The following is a 20,171-nucleotide window of genomic DNA, read 5'->3' on the forward strand; positions in this document are numbered from 1 at the left end:
ACAGGGATTGATCTGGTTTATAAGTTCAATGACATTCAAATTATACATTTTTTGATCAAATACCTTTTCAATCCGTCATGGAAATCAAAATGCATTCCCCATTCCTGCACGTGCATACATTCAAATGTGAGGTTCTTGACAGGTTCATGACACCATCAAAACAGTATCAATACTGTTGACATTTCGTGGACCAGGTGGATCTAGCATTCTGTCTAGAGAAAAAATAAATCCATAGAGAAAAAAAATGCCCCGGTACAGCATTCAGTCTCAATAAAATGTAGTTTTGGTTTATTATGCGTAGGCCTATATAGTCTCCATATATTTGATTTGGATTGATTCATTTTAAACTATATTTACTCAAGCCTCCGGGTCGGATAGGACCCCCTCACGGGCCAGATGTATCCCACGGGCTGTGTGTCTTGCACCCATAGGTTTAAGGAATACCACTACCATTAACTCTCTCCCGTGATTACGTGTCCTTCCTATCCCTAACCATGTTAAAAACCTAGCGGTTGCATGGGCCTCATGGAGCTGAGCTGTGCGGGGGTCTCATTAGAAGAAATGCAACAGGGGGCGTAATTAAAGCACAACCTGTGGATCACATCACCAGTCTGATAATGTCTCTATGAAAACACAAGGAAACGCCAAGCAAAACAGGCCAATTAGGCATGGTAAATGGCAGTTTCTAGCAACAAACAGTAGGGCATCGCAGAGTTTAAACATTGAGGTGAAAAATGAGTCGGGGGGGGGGCATTCAGTGAGTGCTTTTCATGCGCACATCCTTACACCACTCTTCTTGGAGCGGTGTGGGTATACACAAGAGAGTTTAAAGTGCTGCTGTGACACGGCGCCTGGCGAAATGGAAACAAGGCCGTTTGACAGAAAGCAGGAGGGGGAGGGACACAAGGAAGGGACTGAGAGGGTGGGAGATGTTGAGTCAGAAGATTAGGAAACTAGACGGGAAGAATGGCAAACTGAGAGAAAGAGCACGCCTGTGTGTCAAAAAGGGGCCGCGGAGCTCAAGGAGGAAACTCCCGTTATGAAACAGAAGAACAGTAACATGTTCCTCTTCCCATCTTTCTATCAGTCTTTATGGCTGTTAGCGTGCGCACCTCCTCTCTTCTCCACATGTGACGCATAGCGCCAACCCTCCCTGCTCTGTCACCAAGGCAACGCTGCAACACATGGCTGCACATGAACACTGCGTGGTACCCATACTGAGAACTGTCGCACGTACAAAAAAATCCGCCGTCTCCTCTCCAAGAGTCAATCGGTAAAACTGGTTCAATTAATCTGTTGGTTCAACCGTTGATTCAGAACGGCAGCTTCATCACGCCAAGCATCCTGCTCACCTGAGCATCCCTGGGGCTGTTGTTTACCATTTCAGCTGACACCATGTGAATACACTAAGTACAATACAACGGCACCTGAAAAATCGAACCAAAAGGATTACATTTACCCGGACCAAAATGTGGCTTATATGGTGTGTACAGACTGAGAACTGCCTCAAAAACAGCAAACGGTGTCTCTGAAAAGGACACATTATCATCTAAGGACACAATTGCAGTGAAGATGATAGAAAATGCTGTACAGACTGTGGGAACTAATATAGTACACATAACATTTTAGGCACAAGCTGCAGTGTTGCAACACTAGCAGATCGGAACCTTTCTCCCAGCTGGTTTCAACTCTAACCTCACAGCTGTCTGTTTTACGTGTCAAGTGGTGGGAAATGACTGTTGGGCTAATCATGCCCACCCAGTAGTTCTCTTTTTTCTTGCTCTCTCTCCCTCTCGACCTCTTTCTTTCTCCCTCTCTATAGAAATTGAGCCTGTGCACAAGGTTAGTATGGGGCTAAAAAGGAAACATGTCTGGACCAGTCGATCTAAATAAATAGCACAATTTTCCAGGTTCTTGTGAACAGTATTCCACTATATTGGAAATAGGGTAACAATTGGGATGCATTCCTTGCATCTGTTGCTTAATAATCACTTGACTGTGATTCCCTGACTGGAATATTCACCAAGATCCCAGAAGCGCTCTTAAAATATATATTTTAAGAAAACCCAGCCACGACCCATCTTCAATGCTCTTACTGAGGGAAGGAGGTTGTTGGCCAAGATCTCACGATACATGGCCCCATCCATCCTCCCCTCAATACGGTGCAGTCGTCCTGTCCCCTTTGCAGAAAAGCATCCCCAAACAATGATGTTTCCACCGCCATGCTTCACGGTTGGGATGGTGTTCTTGGGGTTGTACTCATCCTTCTTCTTCCTCCTAACACGGCGAGTGGAGTTCAGACCAAAAAGCTCAATTTTTGTCTCATCAGACCACATGACCTCCTCCCATTCCTCCTCTGGATCATGCAGATGGTCATTGGCAAACTTCAGACGGGCCTGGACATGTGCTGGCTTGAGCAGGGGGACCTTGCGTGCGCTGCAGGATTTTAATCCATGACGGCGTATTGTGTTACTAATGGTTTTCTTTGAGACTGTGGTCCCAGCACTTTTCAGGTCATTGACCAGGTCCTGCCGTGTAGTTCTGGGCTGATTCCTCACCTTCCTCATGATCATTGATGCCCCAAGAGGTGAGATATTTCATGGAGCCCCAGACCAAGGGAGATTGACAGTCATCTTGAACGTATTCCATTTTCGAATAATTCCGCCAACAGTTGTTGCCTTCTCACCAAGCTGCTTGCCTATTGTCCTGTAGCCCATCCCAGCTTTGTGCAGGTCTACAATTTTATTCCTGATGTCCTTACACAGCTCTCTGGTCTTGGCCATTGTGGAGAGGTTGGAGTCTGTTTGATTGAGTGTGTGGACAGGTGTCTTTTATACAGGTAACGAGTTCAAACAGGTGCAGTTAATACAGGTAATGGGTGGAGAACAGGAGGGCTTCTCAAAGAAAAACTAACAGGTCTGTGAGAGCCGGAATCCTTACTGGTTGGTAGGTGATCAAATACTTGCCATGCAATACAATGCAAATTAATTATTTAAAAATCATACAATGTGATTTTTTTGGATTTTTGTTTTAGGTTCCGTCTCTCACAGTTGAAGTGTACCTATGATAAAAATGACAGACCTCTAAATGATTTGTAAGTAGGATACACTGCCGATTTTGCAGTTTATCAAATACTTGTTCTCCCCACTGTATCTGTATATATATATATATATATATATATAAAGGAAACATTATGTTTTGGGGAAAAAATAAAAATAATGTTCTTTTGCCGCAAGTGACAAAGATCAAAACAGTCTAAATGCAGTAATTGTGCTTTTGTAAAGGAATCCCATTTTACACCGCAATGACACAGTCCATGCATATCATTTATTTATTTATCATTTCTCTCGCTAATACATTCTGCAAAAAGGTACATCTTTGTCGAAAGAATACCAAGTTCTGGGACCGATCTGTGTACAATGATACACCATCAAAGGCAAGTATACAATTCCCAACTAAATAACATTCTAGGAACAGAAAACTAGCCTTGTGGTCTTAAAGCATGGAACAAACAGTCCCAGCTGAGCGGGTTAGTGTGGGAAAGAACACCTCCTCAGCATGTAGCACAGAAAGGGTACACACTCAAACACCCAATTACAGAGAAACCCACACCAACAGAGATAGAGGCCAATAATACTGCTGAAAAGGACAATTATACTGTTATTATGAAAACATTCATCCATTTCCTTGTGCTAATGGGCAATCCCAGGACGCATATTGCTGCTCAGAATGTGTTTGGTTTTTCAAGTCTTCCTTTTGGCACATATTAACCCAATCATTCTAACGCCCGTGTCCTACTAAGTCACAATGTTTATTTAGAGCTTTAGAGAGAAAACATACACGCATTAATGCTTTTCTCGTTTCATGGACCCAAAGACAAGGAGGGCCAATGTAATAGCCTGTCGGGGGAAAAAGTACACACATTCTTCATTTTCCTCTCTGATTAGCTGCGATGCTTTGCTAAATATTTGAACCTTTCCAGTCGTACCATCTCTTATGACGTACCCTTAAAGAATGATGTTTTAGCCAGTAGAATAACCAGGTTTTACATTGATTGAAACGGAGCGAGGGGCTACTGAGCGACAACACGCTGCCCTGGGCGGGATGGGGGACAGTTGTCACTCGTCAACGGGGGGAGGAGCTAAGAGGAAGCCGAGAACATGGCAAGGGCCTTCACTGACGATGGATGTATGCTGGTGCTGACCATGCGGCGTACAAGATAAAGTACTGTTCTGTTTGATTTAGGTCATAGTGAATGTTAATTTTTGCTCTGAGGTGAGCTAGAGCTTTGTGTTCTTAGGTGAACCAGGCCACAGGCCCTTGTAGCGAATAAAGTGCATCTTCATTTTTCTTACCACAGTCGTTGTCCGGTCTCATCTTTCACTTCACCTGTCCCGCTGATAGTGAGACCCGAAGGTAAATGGCTTAGTGTCCTCACTTCAATAGAGATACCTTTACTCAGCAACCAATTCAGAACTTGATTCCAGAAGTCTGCCGCAACTGGTCAGTACCAGAACAGATAGTCCACTGATTATATTCCATTGTGACAACATCTGCACAGTTCAATTCACCGTATATTGAGCATTTCAAGAGTTTTATATAACCGTATCAACTGGTACAAATGGATTGACGCATCAAAATATGTTTTGTATATAATTCCATACACCCGATGCCACGGAAGTAGGACATCAATAATTTGTTCCCAGCTATCCTGAGTTCCACAAATCTGTGGCAGTCAAACCATTTGCCCTTAAATGGAAAAGACAGATTTTATGGTTTATACTAGTCAGTTTTAGCCAAGCGTGGTTTTTAATTGGTGGCAGACTGGGTAATTCAATCCTGTTTTATTGAATTAGTTTCTGATTCCATTCATTGGCAGGGCTGAAATGATCTGGTAATACTTTGGAACTGAACGTGACTCTCCATACCTCAATGAGTTGCTTATAAGAAAGCATTTAAAAAAATATATGAAAATTGCTTTACCTTCTATTAATATACTTGATTTTAGTCGTATTATTTGTTGTAATATTGGATATGGGTCTTCTGGAGGGAGAACTGGAATTGAAACTGACTCTGTATAGATTCATTTATAAGGGTAGATGTTTTAAACAGTCTCATCTATCCATTTAAAATGACACATTTTAATATGTACCATGGCAAAGAGCGCCATTTAAAACATTGGATGAGCCTCTCATTAGGCTGCTTGAAAACCATTTAGATTTTAGATGTTTTGTTTAAAACAGGCTTTTAGAGATTGATTTTCAGCCTTAATATTTAATAATTGAACTCCTCCCAACTCGTGTCATTTAAATATGCCTCTTTACCATTCAAAATAAACTCAAAAAAATGTTTTATTCTTGGTGTAGGTAGTGCCACAAAATAAGTAAATTGTGAGATCACCAGGGAGTTGACCAAGGCAACTTAACCATGACTAGTTAGATGCATTCCTTTCCAGGGGTTCTGTATCCAATCTGTATCTAGACCACATGGCAGTTTGAAGTTTGTACCTTCTAATGATCCAATATGTAATATAGTTCACTTATCATTTTCGGGTTTTAGTCCAGAGAGATGAGAAAAGTTACATACATACATGGAGACCTTTGTTTTTAGCCCTTGGAAAACCTTTGATTTTATTATTTGTTCTGATTTGAATGGCTAGCATTTCAGTGGCTATAATGAATGAATATGGGGACAATGGGCATTCTTGTTTTACACCTCTTGATAGTTTAAACTACCTAAAAAATTGCCATTATTTATAATTCTACGTCTGAAGTTACTATACAACACCTTTACCCAGGGCCATGGCTGGTTTGGGGAAATGTGGGTATGATTTGGCAGGGCCCATTGATTGTAATACTGTCTATGTCGTCTATAAGTGAGGGGGCCCAGACATACATTTTCAGGGGGCCCAGGATTCCTGACAACGGCCCTGCCTTCACCCACTATATGACAGATCCACTATAATTAAAATGGTTAAGACGTATATATAAAATTGTCATACATTATCAAATACCTTTTCAAAATCCGCTATGAAGATCAGGCCAGGTACAGTATATTAGGCTTTTGATATTTCCAGTTATCGTCCATGGATAAAACCTGTCTGATCAGAACGAAGTGTCCTGAATGCATTTGTTATTCTACATGCAATGCATTTGCGTCGCAACATTGAAGAGTAAGAGTCCTCCTGTCTTTTGAATTAATTGGATCTTTGCATTTCAAATTTGAGTCCTGTTTTAGTAAAAGCTAGATAAAACCTTCTTGCTGGGTTTTGGATAATATACCTTTTTCATAAGAGTTATTAATAATGAGTCTTTCAATACAGTAAGCTACACATGTTGGTATGCCATTGAGCCCTGGTGACCCTTACCGGTCTGAAATTACTTTGTTTTTACCATCCTTAGAATTCACTCTATTCAGTGGATAAACAAAATATTTTGTTTCCTCCTTTTCAATGGCATTAGGTAAGTCATGGTGGACTCTGTCTTCTGTGACAATTTTCTGTATTTTTGTGTTATTTTCCCACAGTATGCTACAAATTTAGAAACAGAATTGTGTAGTATTCCTCATTTTCCATTCAATTAACATTATTTAATTCATCATTCTTGAATAAGTACCCATTTTTCTTTTTGAACTTTTTGAATTTTAAACCTCTATCTACCGTTCTTACTATCTACCTCGCTCATTTCTTATTTTAGTCTCCTTTGCCAGGCATTGGTTTTCTTTATAGCTGAGTATTGTATTGTGTAGCCTCATATAATACATTTGAAAGTGCCCCATACCAAACGACGATCGGCTGTACCCGTGTTATCTAGAAAGGATGCCCCCTTGGAAATCCAGTGGGATAAATGTGGATGCTAATGAAATGATTATCAGAGCTCATTCTTTCTTCTATCAATACTTCTCAGATTTTCAGGAGAAGCAAAAATGGGAATTTTGTCCAAGTGGCTTGCTTTAGTAAGCCTCCTCCACGTATACCTCACTAGGTGTTTCTTTGTCTCCATATAACTATGAAATCTCTTAAATGTCCATGATATTACTGATTTCTTTAAGGGCCATTGGGTGATGTGTTGTAGCATGATTTCCTTTCCGATCAACAAAAATATTTTGAGCAGTGTTGTAATCTCCTAATATAATAATATGGTCATTACCACCTTTTAAATTCAAGATTATGCCCATCCCCCCATTCCTTTTGTACCCAGCTTCATCAGACAATGTAGAATGAGTTTCCTGTAAACAATAAATATTATATTCCTTTTCTTTTAAACATGTGAATTCAGATCTTTTTCATAGAAGACCTGAATTTGCATGGTTTAAAGAAAAGCAATATAATAGCCATTGCAATTAAAGTTGGTATGAAAAGACTGCAGCCACCCAGGCTATGATCTGTTCACACTATTGGCGTCTGGAAGATGTTACCGGAGCATCAGGGCACGAACTTCTAGACTCACAAAAGAAATGTCCCCCCAGGCCATAAGGCTCCTCAACCAGCAACACTGATATACGATCATATTGATCACGCGAACATTTCAAATGCTCTGATGACTTTCTATGTACATGCAATGTACAGTTGCATATTTGAATGTACCGTTCATAGGCACTATTATATGTATATTTATATAGTTAATCTCTTCCATATTTTTCATATACCCATTTCCTATACTCTTTGGAATTGCTGCTAGTTTACATTGTTATGCATCTTTGCTAACGTCACCACTCACTATATTGTATAGATTTAGTACATTTAGTGTAATGTATTTAGGCTAAAGACACAAAATGGCCCATGGATGTCCACATATTCTTGGCCCATATTGCTTATACTTGCTGTTCAGACTATTGTATACACTTTGGTGTAGAAAGGTTCTTTGCTGTTTTCAGAGAGATGCACATTGACCAAGTCACGTTGCCCACAGAGCACATTGTGGACCCCCGTGACACACAGCGGGAGGGGGCGACATTGTCAGCACATCCTTATTCTAGATTACAAGACCATTTCCTGTTGTCCCAGGGCCCACGGTGGAAATCGCTCACGGGGCCCACAACGAAGCAGCATAGACAGACAAGCCTATTTTGTCAGACCTCTCAAGGTCTGAAGGGAGAGTTCAATGGAGTGCTGCTGGGCCAGTCTGAAGTGTCAGTATGGGGTTACACATATAATCAATCAAGGATGAACTAAAACACTAAAGCTAAACAAACCAGTTAAACTATTGATTTCTGTCTTCAGAAGCCGTAGGCTCTGCTCAAAAGTAGAGAACTACATAGGAACAGGGTGGAACTGGGATATTTTTTAGATACTGGCTCAGGTACACATCTCCACATTAAGCTATATTTTTGAAGCAGTATACATTGCATTTTTACAAGGTAGTGTCCCCAATCTGTTTTAAGGCTGCACCTTTTTAATGGAAGGGAGAGGAAATGCATGGAGCAGAAAAAAGCAGACCTTTCCCATTGTTCCTTCCCAATCACCACAACACAAGGTGTCTCGTCCAAAAACAGGACACATGAATTGGCAAAGTACCCCCACTTATTTCTACAGCCAGTCTACGCAGGAAGGAAATGCCTTTCACTGTGAAATAGTGAATTCATCCCAAATCCCGCTATTCTATTTCCAATGCAGCGGCCTACCTATGTATCTGGTCAAAATGTGTGCAGTACTTTGGAAATAGGGTGCAATTTGGGACAGATTGTGAGTGGCCTGTCATGCCAAACATTGTCCCTCTGCCCCAAAAAAAAACACCCACTGTAAGTCACAATGGGGTTTGAGTATGTGTAGCATCTGCTGTGCTATTAACTGTACGATGAGTTAATGCATAGATTGTTGGAGATCATTACAGCCTAAATGACATTCTAATCATGGATGGTATGCAATTAATGCAGATTCTCCTGAAAAGTATGCAGCTAAAGTACTTCAACAACTGCTCTGCTTTTTTTGTTTAGCTAATAACATGAAAACAATGTGTTAACTTCGAGGAGCCAGCTAGCTAGTTAGCAACTGTAAATAACACTGTTCATTGGGCTGGAATATCATTAATAAAAAAAAAAGATTTGTACACTGCAAATAGATCCCGACTAAGATCAAAAAGATAGACGTTGAAAATAAGAATCATTGTACACAATTAGCTGAGCTCCGGTAATCTTTTATAAATTATTTTCTAACGTTGGGGGCTAATAAAAATCACTCAAGCCTTTTCTGACCCACAGGCCACCTGTAGCTTAGCCCTGAACTTGTGTTAAACATACTGTACTAGAAATGAATGTACTATCGTGCTATTACAGGATAACACTATAGATTTACAAAATGATAGTTATAGGACTTGCAGAAAGAAGATAACAAAATGGAGTGACTCTTTACCAGGTCTCCCCCCTCACTCTTATTAGACCTACAGTAAACGCAGAGCTGCTTTGATTCCATTATCCCTGTTGCGGGTTAATGCACACACCACATGTCACCAGTCATTCCTCACCCGCCAGGCTGCAGCATGGAGATTAAGGGTGGGCTGGACCGGGAATGGGGAACTTGTGTGACCTAGAAACGAGCAACCTACATTACACACACTTTGCTTATTCAATGGGCAATGCAAAAAAACAAAAAAAAAGGGACGATAATATTTGAAGAGAATCATCTGTAATCGGTTTCGCTGGAAGGTGACAGCCACCCTCTTCCTGTCCGAATAACTATCTTCCGAAAGAAAACACACTCGCCCCCTTCCTCAGTCCCACTCCTCCCATGATATCCTCCTTACTCCCCCAGCTGCTTTGGTGCCAGTTTGGACAACCCTGGTCTGAATCAAGCCCCCCCAGCGAGCATTACAGGACTCAATAGGTTGGCTGCATGATGTCTCTCACTTCCTCAGACGAAGAAAGAACTAAGGGAGCTATTAGCCTAAGGGGCCGGGCCCTGTGCCAGACGAGCCCTAGACAAACCACACCTCTCTCTGGTGTTACAGTAACGGGATGCTAGGGCTATGGGACAGCCGCAGGCAGACCTGACCCTTGGATGTCTTCCATCCTGGAGCCGTATAAACAGGAGCGTGGTGCCCCCGGGACTGGAGTGGTAATGCCAAAGGTAAACAGCAGTTGAAGGAACACTAAACCCACAGAGAACCGATTGTAATGAGCGCCTTCACTGCCATACTTCGTAGCACGCGCCATAGTAATACACTTTGATATAGAAATCCTGCTGCGACTAATACAAATGTTTCTTCTCTAAAAAAATATTTTTTTTCTCTCTCTGTGTTTCATTCGGTTTTCTCACAGTTGAGGACAAGTGAATGAGAGGCAGGTTTCAAAACACCCATTCACATGCAAAAAGGGTAGGGTCAGGTAGACAATCTCAAGGTGGTGCACAATGGACTGTAGTGCCTTTTTAAAAAGTTGTAGAAAAGGAGTAATGATTCTGAATGGCATGTATAAAATAATTTATGTTTATCTCTGACAGGATGTTATATAGCTAGATCAGAAATATCAAATGCTTTATACCGTCAGTTAAAGCACGCTTCAGTTATTTACCAGGGAAATTCACCTTCAGCCAATGTGCATATGCTGGCAATTTATCATGAATAGACAATTGGAATTTCGCAAGAACAGCTGTAATGATTGTTCCCCTTTATTTTCTCATTAATTGGCTTACAGCTGGCGATTAATCCAATTACACTAAAATGGTGAATCTCAGTTTATACAGTGTTCAATTCTATTTCTGTTCTACTGGTAAGTAATACAGGAAAGACACAGACCGGAGAGAGAAAAAGTCAATTATCTAAAGTTTATTTAGTTGACCAGAAGTAGCGTTGATTTCCAGATACTTTTTCGCTGTGTCCCATTCACTGCCACGTAACATAATTCTACTGCCAAAGCGGCAAAACAAACCACCAGCACATTTTGAAACAAAGCAGCACAAGCAGTTATTTTTCGATGAGATATACTGATTGTCAACATTCCATAGGAAAAATATGAAATCAAAACAGGATACAATGAAATACAATAACATTTGACATTTTACACAGAATGGAAGCTGAAGCAAAAGATAATATCGAAATGCTAATTTTTATAAAATGGTGTAAACAATCGAATTAGGGCAGTCTATTTTAGATTTCGTTCATCCATTTAGGCGAACAATTTATTGTAACAGCCTAGCCTACAGCACCACATCATACAACATTACAAAAAATACAATTGCCTACAACAAGTACACACCGTACTAGCGTTCTGACAGCTGCATCTCAGCTGTTTACTTCTTTGCTATCCACAATGTTGATGAATATTACAAGCATGACTGTACTGCGACGAAAGGTTATGAATCGGCTTGATATCGGGTGGCGCTCATTACCTGACTCCGTTAGTCTTCAGATTTAAACGTGAGAATGGTCCTCTTTTTCTTTGTATTATCTTCGTACCCGGCTCCGCTATGTATTTTTGTGTGCCTTGAAACCAGAAGCAGCCAGTTCCTTGTTGCCGCTGCCTCCCGCTTAATAAATATGAGCAACCGTGACGACTCGGTGGAAGACCAGCCCCAAACTGCCTGTGGGTGAGCGCCCATAGTGGCCGGGAAATTATAATTTAAGGGACCTTCAAACTATAATTGTCTACTAATCCATGTGTTGATTTATCTGTGTCAGGTTATGTGGACAAGTAATTGAAAGAGTGTATATATTTATTTTATAGTAGTGCGGGATCTGAACTTTAAATGTGCTGTATTTGTTTATAGTGTGAAGATGCGGTGTCATTCATCAACATGATTGGGATTTTGGTTGGACAATAATCATTCCTAAAATAATATAGGCTACGTATTATGTGTGTAATGTAATATACGTTTACAGTTTATAGGTCTACCTGTATGTATGTCATATAGGGTGTGCATGTGTATCTATGTGAATGGAGATACAGTCTACAGTGCATTCTGAAACTAGCCTATCACTACATTTTCATGTTGGTGACTTTTTCTGAAATGTATTAAAACCATTTTAATAACCATTAATCTATACATAATCCCAGAAAATGACCAAGCGAAAGCAGGTTTATAGAAATGTGTGCAAACTAAGAAATAAAAGAACTGAAATATTACATTTACCCAAGTATTCAGAATCCTTTACTCTGTACTTTGTTGAAGCACCTTTGGCAGATATTACAGCCTAGAGCCTTCTTGCATATGACTCCACAAGCTTGGCACACCTGTATTTGGGGAGTTTCTTACATTATTCTCTCAAGATATCTCTAATGCTCTGTCAGAGTAAATGGGAAATGTCGCTGTACAGCCATATTCAGGACTCTCCAGAGATTATCGATCAGGCTCCAAAACAGGCTCTGGCTGGGCCAGTCAAGGACATTCACAGACTTGTCACCGAAGCCACTCCTGCCTTTGACCTCATCCCTTGGATTTGTTCTGAAATGCTCTGACGACTGTGGGACTTTGTGAAAACAGGTGTGTGCTTTTCCAAATGATGTCCAATCAACTGAATGTAACACAGATTAATTCCAGGCAAGTTGTAGAAACACCTCAAAGATGATCTACGGAAACCGGTTTTAAACTTTGTCCTTTTCACAGTGATTGAGTCGCCCATGCTCTTGGGGCATCAGTGCTAAAGCAATTTAAAATGTCTTCGTCAAATACATGCCTTCATCCAATTTTATCTTGATGTCCTATATAGAGTTCTTTGGACTTCATGGCTTGTTTCTTGCTATGACATGCACTGTGAAGTGTTAGAACTTATGAAGACTGATGCTAGCCTTCTGGACTACATTCAAGTCCGCTTTCTGGAAATGGAATTCAATGTAGTTTTCAATACAAAGGACAGAGGATGCAAATGAGCTAATGATATGAGTGCCATGTCAAACGGTCTGAAAACGTAGGTACATGTTATATTCAGTAAATAATTTACATTTCTAAAAATATCTTTTAGCATTGTCATTACGCTGTAATGTGTGTAGATTGGGTCTTATAGTATTGTGTGTTTGTTTTTGGCTCAGTTTTTCTGCAAGTAAGATGTAACTCCCCTTTGGGACATTTTGGGAGTATGTCAGTTGTTTGTTTTGGCGTCTTTGATGTGTACTGACCCTTTAACATCCGTAAAGGCCGACTCCTCCAATTGTTTTGTCTACAGGTCTTACCACATAAATCAACAGGAAGGGTTCGGGATAACTCGATCAGGGAGGGTACTCCCTCAGGGATGTCATCTACGTTTGTCTGTGAATTAGCCAATCATCAGTTCCTTCAGGTCGACTCCCATCCTGCCCGGGTTTGTTCCTTTTGTTTCAAGTTTGTCTTAGAATGGAACCATTTAAAGGGGTAGTACTCATCATTGGTATGACATGTTTGTGTTTGTACTTGAAAGAAGCTAATGCTCACATGTCAGCCTTGAGCAGATAAAAATTACGAAAGTCTTCACAATTTTGCTGGAAACATTGCAGAAACTGTAACAGATAGTCATGAGTCATAAATCACTGACATTTCCTCCTTCTCAGTATTCCATTTTATTCACGTTTTGGAGGTCAATTCTTAGAACGGAATTGAGTCCCACTTCTCTTAGAGCTTTTTGTCCCTTTTCTTGTGATCTATTTTCATACTGTGTCTACGTCATTGCAAACGATCAGAACCTAAAGGTTGATGCAGCACATGTCAGTCATCACCTGCTGAAATGAACACAAGAGCCCAGAACGCAGAACAGGGACGTGCAAAGGCATTTGTTGAGGTGAATTTGTACAGCTTCTAACAAACAATAAACACCATTTAATAAGTCCTAGAAGGAAATCAATTATTTGAACCTGTTTTGTTATTTTCTGATTGTGTTCATCATGCGATATGCATTCCAAGGTAACATTTAATTTCAAAGGTTCCAATCTATGACAACTGAATACTTATTCAAATTAATGTGACAGCTAAATGTGCTAATATTAAACAGGTGGATTAGTTTCATTTTTGCCAAAAGAAAAACGTCTTACAAGAATGTATACCAATGGAGGATGGCAGACGCCATTTTGAATTTGATGGGTGTTTTTGCAAGGTGACTGTGGACTCAAAATTTCCCCTCAGCTTTTTAGAATGTCAACACCGAGGGGAGCACACACATACACAGAAAATAATGAAAAGGCACTCAAAAATGTGGTTTAATCAGGGTTGTGTGATTAACGCTGACCTTTGGCTCAGTTAAAATAAAAGAGGATTAGCTACTACAATTCAGACTTTCACACACCTTTCATGTTAATGCATTCTTATCCCCAAAACATAGCAACGTTGCTCATGTGAGTGATTTGTAGTGATCCACCCTGATTTGTTTAATGAGCCTTGTGTCCCTTAAGCACAATATAAATTATGTAAATATCATAACCCACACTTGTGAATGAATAATTATACTACATGTAAAATCTGTGCTTATCTACATTACAGTGTGAAACCCCCGAATACAGCCCTTAGCTGTGGTGTTATGGCAGTGTGCAAAAATCCTCTGAGGTGCCTTTTTGTTATTAATGAGAGGTTACCTATGTATCTTTTGTCATACCCATGGTCTACACTGTTATATAAAATGGCTTTTAAAAAAATCCTAATTTGGGACCCAAACGAAGGTGCAATGTTGTCTGGTGTCTCGACTCAGCGGGACATCCTAATATTACACAAATGAGCCCTATAGAAAATGTGGCGCACGCTACCTCAGAAGATGGCATCTTGAGCAATTGATAAATAGTAAATTTACACAACATAATAATCTAGCGTCTCTAGTCTCTTCTTCAATATGTCTCGGAAAATGTAGCATAATGTAAAGTAAGCCCTCAGAAATAACTACAAAGTGCTAAAATGACATTCGTTGAATGAATTACACACTGTTGTTTGATCTTTTAATGTGTTTCCGATAAAGGGAAACCTCCAATATGTTTTAATGCTGTACATGTTATGTGTCGTTTGAAACATGTAAATGTTTGCTAGATTAAGAATTCAGCAGAACCAAATGTCTTGCATTGGATGGTGCTAATTGGATGCATGTAAATGTGTCAATGCCAGTTTCTTTATTATCATGGTTGGAGTCTATGTACAAAGTTTGATAAGGATGTTTTTCAGTTGTTACATACGTCTACCTCAGGAACCTCATTGCTGCTATCCCTGCATTTCAGTTGCACTTGCGCATTCATTTGCCCTCATTGCACGTTTAGAATTGCCATTTGTACTTGCATTTGCCTTCGTTGCTTTAAGTCCACGTGAGTTTGGAAACGGGCTGTTGGAGCGGTGGTGGGTAAACAGGGGATGACGAGCATCGCGACTCAGGAAGCATGGCAGGCATTACACAAACCAACTGGTCCTACAAGCATCGCGCCTCAGGGGTAAGCATGGCAGGCGTTACACAAACCAACTGGTCCCACAAGCATCGCGACTCAGAGGGAAGCATGGCAGGCGTTACACAAACCAACTGGTCCCACAAGCATCGCGACTCAGGGGGAAGCATGGCAGGCGTTACACAAACCAACTGGTCCCACAAGCATCGCGACTCAGGGGGAAGCATGGCAGGCGTTACACAAACCAACTGGTCCCACAAGCATCGCGACTCAGGGGGAAGCATGGCAGGCGTTACACAAACCAACTGGTCCCACAAGCATCGCGACTCAGGGGGAAGCATGGCAGGCGTTACACAAACCAACTGGTCCCACAAGCATCGCGACTCAGGGGGAAGCATGGCAGGCGTTACACAAACCAACTGGTCCCACAAGCATCGCGACTCAGGGGGAAGTATGGCAGGCGTTACATAAACCAACTGGTCCCACAGCTAGTTCTTACACTGTAACAAAAACGACATCATAAACATGAGGAAAAAGATTCAAAGCAAATCAGGAATAATGTTCTATAAAAGCACCTATTGGGTCAGATAAAATAACTTTTTCAAGGCATTGAATATCCCCCGATGTACAATGAAGTCCATTATTAAGAAATGGGAGCAATATAATATCTGTCTAGGACAGGCTGTCCTCAAAAACTGAGTATCCGGGTGAGAAGGGCAGTAGTCAGTAATGCCAACAAGAGGCCTATGTCACATCTAAAGGTATTACAGGCGTCCATGGCTGAGCTGGGGGATACTATGCATACTGCAACTGAAAGCCGGTGCTTCACAAAAGTCCCCAAATAACCAAGGGGGAACGTTACTGAGGATACTGGTAGGAAAATTATTGCAAGAGAATTGAACTTTGGTGATCATTTATCATCTCTAATCTGACTCCATATTGTTTGTGAACACATGTTATCATAAGAGACCTTAAGATGCTGGTTCTGACTATTAAAGGCAGCTATACTTTAATTTAGAAGTCTACAAAGTATACCATAAGTATCTAAAAAACACCATTGCACAAAACGTGTGCTTTGAGTATCTGTAATGATAGACTCCACTATTTATCTCAAGCTGACAAACCAATTCCAAACTACCCTGTTGCATCAAGAGTAGAATCACCTCACCTAGATTAGATTAGATTCAAGTTTGTCATTGAACAGTACAAGTACAGTACAATGAAATGCAGTTAGCATCTAACCAGATGTGCAAATAGAAGAGGGCAGAAAATGTACAAGTATTAAGTATAATGTATGATACAAATGGGATGTATAGATGTGCAATGTATAGATGGGCAAATGCAAGTACCAATTACAATTCAAAATGTGCAATGAAGGCAAATGTAGGTGCATGTGCAACTGAAATGCAGGGATAGCAGCAATGAGGTTCCCGAGGTTGATGTGTACATGTAGCAACTAAAAACATCCTTATCAGATTGGCTAAGTAGTGTTAGAGTCAGAGAAAAATTTGTAAGTATTAAGTATAATGAATGTTACAACCAGGATGTATAGATACCCCCATGTGTTTGTCAGTCTTTGTGCAGTATTCAGCTTATGTACGTTTTCTTCGTCTATAGTGCATGCTTATTTGCCAGATGAATCACGGTCTGTATTGTTAGTCATAGACTTATTTTGCCTGTTAGTCCTCGTCATAGATCCTACCCTTGTTGAGTACAGCCATTTGTGGGGTTCAGTTCGCTTGCTTGTTGGGACACTTATATGATAAACATTCCTGTGGGCACTTGCATCCTGCCTCCTTGACTAACATTACAGTTTGTTAAATATGCCTGTCCCAAAGACAGGTACATTTAACCTGAAATCAGGTGAAACAACTTGATTCATTCAATTAGTTACTTGCCTTCTAAAGACAATTGTTTGCATATTGTCTGGTGTGGCATGTTGTAACACAAAATATGTCCAAAAGGGTTACTCTTGAGAGACTACTTAAATGAGTAGTTGGGAACTTAACACTAGTTTCCAGCACTTATTGCCTTATAATATTTTGTATTTTCTAGATTCAACTGTTTCTTCAATCTGAAATTAGTCATCTTGTCATTAAAAGTGTATTTTAAATGAAATGCCAGATGACCTTCTGATTGTCATGTGACTTCCATTTTTGGGAAACAAACATATGGAACTGTATCACGTTTCTCTGTTCATCAAAGATGACCTCACTTGGTCCAGGCAAGCGAACTCAGCAGACTACCCAAAATGACTACACTTACTGAGGACACTCAAGCAGTTTGGTCTGTAAAAACTCTCACCAACTTCTACAGGTGCCCCATTGAAAGCATCCTCTCAGGTTTCATTACTGCCTGGCACGGCAACTGCTCCACTGCAGACTGCAAGACCCTTCAGATGGTGGTAAAGTCTGTGGAGTACACCATCGGCTGCCATCTCCCCTCTGTGCAAGCATCAACCAGACTACAGACTACAGCCACCCAGGCTGAATACACCCCTCACATTTTTGCAAATATTTGATTATATCTTTTCATGTGACAACACTGAAGAAATTTGCTACAATGTAAAGTAGTGAGTGTACAGCTTGTATAACAGTGTAAATTTGCTGTCACCTCAAAATAACACATACAGCCATTAATGTCTAAACCGCTGGCAACAAAAGTGAGTACACCCCCTTTACCAATAAAACAATAACAATAGTCTCCGCTTAATTTGATGTTTCATCTCTTGTACTTTTTTTATTTACTCACTTACTAACAAAAAAAACTTTAAACAGTCCCACAATGAATATGCCAGTGACTTTTTAACAATCTTCCGCAGACAGAAAGACACTCTTTCTCAACTGACTAAGGTATAGAGACAGAGGTGGAAGCAAGACCCCCGATTCTCAATTTATTTTCTTGACTCAAAATAGTGAACCCACCAGTATCTATTTGAGAGCAGTCCACAATTGTCTGGCTCATTTTTAATGGATCCAGCATCTTTGCTACTTTAGGCACATCCACTAAATTATAATTCTTTGGCATGCCTACAGTACCATTCACTTGAATGGGTTAGTGTGTCCACACTTTTGACTGATACTGTAAATGCAGATGGGTGACATTTTTTAAGGAAAACCCATAAATCCATCTTCACAAAAGTGTATTATTTTGTCACCCGTGTGTAGATCCTAAAGCACTTAAGGACGTTTCCTATACATTAACCATGGTATGACAATTTTTAAATAATATATGTTAGTGAAGCAGAAATCACAGATTTAGGACAAAACAGTGTTGTGTTGAAGACATTATGTGTAAAATGTATCCCCAAAGGGAATAACCCTCAAGTCTATTTCCTTAATAGAATTTGTACCAAATAGATATAATATATGCAATTGTTTTACTGTGTTCATGAATGTATTTTATTAATTTTTTTGCATTTTATTTTGGTATTTTAAAACATAATGTAAAGGGAGATTGACATGAGTCAATCAGATTGACACGAGCTGGCTTGATTCGGCATAAATAGTATGGGACCCAACAAAGATCATAGCGGTGTTCCCTCTAACATTCCCACCGTCAGAAATCACTCCGTGCTCCCTTGTTTTATTTTGTCAGTTTCACAATTAACCGACAAACAAATCTCCCCCGTCTTTCTGCTTTCTCTTCTCCGTCCTCTCACTTCCTTTCATATTAATTCTTTTGAACAGGGTGTAGGTCCGGTCCGGGAATCAGGGGCTAGCCTCTGTTACGTGACTGGCAGGTTAATTTCTGTGCATTAATTTGCTGAAAAAGTAGAGAGGAGAGAGTATTGCTGGCCTTGGATTGGTCATGCTGTTGATTTAGTAGAATAGGCTCTCTGTTTGTGTCTCCATTGAATTACATAGACCACACATTGTGGGTCTTGCCAGCTTTGAGTACACACTGTATTCCCTCTATCCCAACCTCCCACCGTTATAAATAGCCATGCACCAACCACACACAAAAGAGTAGAAGAAAGTGCCTTTTCATGGCTGGGATGAAGGGGGTTTAGTGGGTCCATGAACCTGGTGGCAGACAAGTTGCAGCCGACCACAACTGACCCTTAAACAGTCCGTCAAGTGATTTTTCGTCACTAACTAAGAGGTACCCCAGACAAGTTAACGGCACCACCAGGGCAAGAGAGGATGACAGAGTTGAAAATGGACCGGGCAGAGGACTAGTCTTTGATGGCTCTTTGTTTGGCATAATACACATTGTGCTCAGTTTCAGACAGGAGCTTCTCTGAGTGCGTACTCCCTGTATCACGGAGCATCAGGCTGACATCCAAATGACCTTCCAAAGTCCTATGGGTCCTTTTTAAAAGTACAGTATAGCGCATTCTGGTACAGAGTTCGGTTTGTTTCCGAAACATGTTAAGGTGACAGTCAGATCGTTGCCAACAATAAAGCCGATCGGGTGTGTGTGTGTGTGTGTGTGTGTGTGTGTGTGTGTGTGTGTGTGTGCGCGCGCGTGTTTGTTGTTTGAGTTTTAACTTGGATTAAAAGAGAACCAGAAGCGTGGACACAGTCGTGGGTTGTGGCCAATTCAGACACAGTTGTAACACGCAGGCACACACACATGCAAACAAGGCCATGCCAAGATGCCACAGACTTGTGAGACAATCCGATATCTCTCTCCGCCAGCTCAGAAGTTAGCGGTGCCAATATTTCCCTTAAAGGGCCGCCATTAACTCTTACAGGTTAGATGAGACCGATAAAATGTGAGGACCTGAAAAGACAAGCTGGGCTTCACTCCTGTCTGACTGAAGAACAATCTGACACCCAACCCTATCCCTTCAATCATACCCTCCCTGTCCCTCTCCTCGCCTTTTCTGGCCCATCTCACCGCCAGTTGCGCAACGCTCTGTTGTTGTGGCGAGGGACACAGAGTACTGTGACACCAGTGTAGCGCCTAAT

General features: G+C 40.8%; 1 protein-coding gene and 1 long non-coding RNA gene across 2 annotated transcripts in view; one reads left to right on the forward strand and one right to left on the reverse strand.

Moving 5' to 3' along the window:
* The window catches only part of smox (spermine oxidase), a 32,868-nt gene extending 21,370 nt beyond the window's left edge, over nt 1–11,498 (reverse strand). The window contains exon 1 of the mRNA XM_010888536.5: nt 11,324–11,498. The gene's annotated coding sequence lies outside the window, so the exon portion shown is untranslated. The remainder of the gene's footprint in view (nt 1–11,323) is intronic.
* On the forward strand, nt 9,575–17,782 carry LOC109615174. Its single transcript, XR_002196150.2, has 3 exons — nt 9,575–10,063; nt 13,095–13,229; nt 17,572–17,782. It is a non-coding gene; the product is annotated as an uncharacterized LOC109615174 (long non-coding RNA).
* The last annotated feature ends 2,389 nt before the right edge of the window (nt 17,783–20,171 follow it).

The sequence above is a fragment of the Esox lucius genome, chromosome 25 (genome assembly GCF_011004845.1).
Source record: "Esox lucius isolate fEsoLuc1 chromosome 25, fEsoLuc1.pri, whole genome shotgun sequence".
In the NCBI taxonomy this organism is placed as follows: Eukaryota; Metazoa; Chordata; class Actinopteri; order Esociformes; family Esocidae; genus Esox; species Esox lucius.